The following is a 3,314-nucleotide window of genomic DNA, read 5'->3' as shown; positions in this document are numbered from 1 at the left end:
GAAATGTTACCACATTGTTTTGATCTGCATCTCTCAGACAATTAATGACTTTGAACATTTTTTCATGTCTTTTCGCCTTTCTGTCTGTCTTCTTTCGAAAAGTATCTATTTAGGTCCGTTGCCCATTTTTTGATTGGGTTGTTTATCTTCCTTTTATTAAGTTGTACGAGTTCCCTGTAAATGTTGGAGATTAAACCCTTATCAGTGATAACATTGGCAAATATGTTCTCCCATGCAGTGGGCTTTCTTGCTGTTTTATTGATGGTTTCTTTTGCTGTACAAAAACTTTTTATTTTGATGTAGTCCCATTTGTTTTTCTCTTTAGTTTCCATTGCCCTAGGGTGCTGTATCAGTGAAGATATTGCTTCGAGTATGTCTGAGATTTTGCTGTGGATTCCTTTAATATTTCTATGGTTTCCCATCTTATGTTTAAGACCTTTATCCATTTTGAGTTTATTTTTGTGTATGGTGTAAGTTGGTGGTCTAGTTTCATTTTTTTGCATGTATCTGTTCATAGGCAGTCTTGAATGAGCTTACCTCATTCTGGTTGGCAACATTTCACATCACAACTCATTGCTTGGCGGAGGGTGGGGAGAGGGAGGATGGGGGAGGGGGAACTAAGTGTATCCTTCAAGACTCCAGAAGAATCTTGGAAGGTCAGGCTTGGCTTTTCTGACTTTGCCCCACCAACCCTTTCCCTTTGATCTTGTTCTACATCCTTTTGCTGTAACAGATCTTAGCTGTATAACTCTAGGTTGAGTCCTGTGAGCCCTCTTAGGAAAGCCCCAGGGGATGGTCTTAGGGACTTTCAACACAGTCCTACTGATTTATTCTACCTGATCATACATAAAAGGTCATTTACCAATTTAAAATATCACATTTCATACATTTCAATACACTGTGCACTGGTTGATGACATGAGTTGACTCTAATTTTCAATCTATTAATTTTTTCCTTGTGAAACACTACGTTTGCAGCTGCTGCAATTTTTCCTGTGATCAAAACAGTGCCCACCATTACATATGGGGCAACGTCTGGCACACATTTTAAAAACCAACTGTACAGTATTACATTTCTCTCTCCCTCTTGCATTTCCTAGTTACTTCTCTTTTGATCTCATCAGCAAGGCCCTGGGCAAGTATCTTTCCCACTTTATTTCCCCTCACTGAGTTCATTATTCTGATACCCAGGGCAGAATTCAATTCTAACATCTACTATATAATCAGCCATTAATTTTCCATATTCTTTTTATTCCCAAAACTAAACTTTCCATTGGAATGATAGGCAATATATATAAATAAAATCTTGTGTCCCCAATCCACTGCTTTTTCTGTCTAGAGTTAATATTCCCTAATGATAGTAGTCTCCTCCTATGACTGTTTTTCAAACCATGTTCTTTAGGTTTGAATATTAGGAATGTTATCCTCAAGCTATTAATAGTTGATTATGACAAAAGATCCTATGGATAACTAAGTTTGGGAAGTTCGGTAAGTAAGGTTAAACAGATTTACTTATTATAAAACTTTTCAGAACCTTTGATATAATCATTTGAATTGTGAACATTTTAGGATTTTGGCTAGCATGTAGATCTGCATAAGTTATATAAAAGTATAAAATTATTCTCCCAAGAACATCATAGAAGGATTAATATTTTACAATATGTATTTTGAGAAATATTGTGCCTGTCCCTGGTAAGGTGGCAATAATCACATCTGATGTCTGGGCAGTCTGTGGATATAGATCCAGGGAGGCTGCAAATATTATGACCAACCAGATATAGCTACATTGCTGAATAATGAAACAACTGCTTTTAGAAATGAAGTATCTAAAACATTAGGCAAACTATAAATTAAAAACAAGATAAAGTAAAAATTGTTAATAGGTTATTATAGATCTATGGAAGAATTACTTTATAATTCTGAATGACTTGGAAGTATGAAGTTGCTTTAACACAGTGGTAGTAAGTTACTTGCCCCATAAAAGGAAAATTTAATTCAGTTAGTTTTAAGTCAATCACTCAATAGCTCATCTAGCAACCTGGATCTTGCATTGCTTGATTTCCAAAATGAAAAGAAAAAAAAATACACAGATACTAAAAATAAGACCACCGAGCAAGCATTTTTTAAAGTAATAAAAATGCATTACTACTAAATAAATTCAACAAAAAGGTTTGTTAATACTTTATTAGTATTTTCTAATGGACAGAACATAACACAAACCAAATAAAATTTTTACTCTTCTTTTTAGTTCAATAAAAATAACTGACATTCTGATTGTTGTTTCTTCTTTGTTAAAGAAGGAAAGTATTGATAGAGTAGTTAGGCACACAGTTGACACTTGCTGTACAATGATATGCACAAGTTATCTTTTAACAATTATAACCCTAAGATGTGCTCTTTATATTTTTCCCTTGTAATACAGGAGCCATGCTCCTATAAGCAAAATTTACTATTAACAAAAGAATTTACAAGGAGTGACAAAAAGACTTTTAAAACAAGTCCTTAAATAAAAGGATGCAGCAACAACGGAATGTAAGTTGTTGGGTTAAGAAGACATTAGTTTAAACTAGATCTCAAAACATTAAAAATTCATTTATTTTACAATTACTCAAATACACATGCATTAAATGAAAATATTGCACAAAATTAAAATTTTAGATTGTGAAATTTATATTGTTCTTAGTTTTTTAAAAATTGGTACACTTTCTGGTAGCACTTAACTGTTTAATTGTTTTCCCCAAACACCAGCAATACAACTTAAAATGAGCAAACTGAAATAGAAAAAAAGTTTTAATGTTTGTTTAAAAAAAATTAAGGCTAACCAAGTGCATCCACTGGTCAATGGCACAATTGTTTTCAGCAACAATTCAGTACACCCAAATTATAGGAAATGCCCGTCTAACTGTTATATTTAAATCATACAATCAAATTTTTTAGGTGAATAAACTATTAAAAGTTAATAAGGATGGTTTCTAAATAGTTTGTTACCTGAAAAATCAGAAAACCCAAAGAATGATTAACTTTTATGATTTTTGCCTACAGGCACCACTGACTTAACAAACATTCAAAAATCAAATATCAGAAGACATAAAGCCTCTTCATGTATATTCATATATGCAATAAATGCATTAAATGTAATAACTTCATTAAACATAGTACATTGTACTTATGGGTTAAATATTTTACACCCAGCTTGACCAAGTCATTCAAAGAATATCTCTAATTTTAGCATGACCACAGCTCTCTCTGATGTAAAACATAGATGTGCCTGGAGAAGATACACAACTGTTTACATAGACTACCATTTGACATTCC

The sequence above is a fragment of the Myotis davidii genome, unplaced genomic scaffold, assembly GCF_000327345.1.
Source record: "Myotis davidii unplaced genomic scaffold, ASM32734v1 scaffold168, whole genome shotgun sequence".
NCBI lineage: Eukaryota > Metazoa > Chordata > Mammalia > Chiroptera > Vespertilionidae > Myotis > Myotis davidii.
This window is presented reverse-complemented; position numbering follows the sequence as displayed.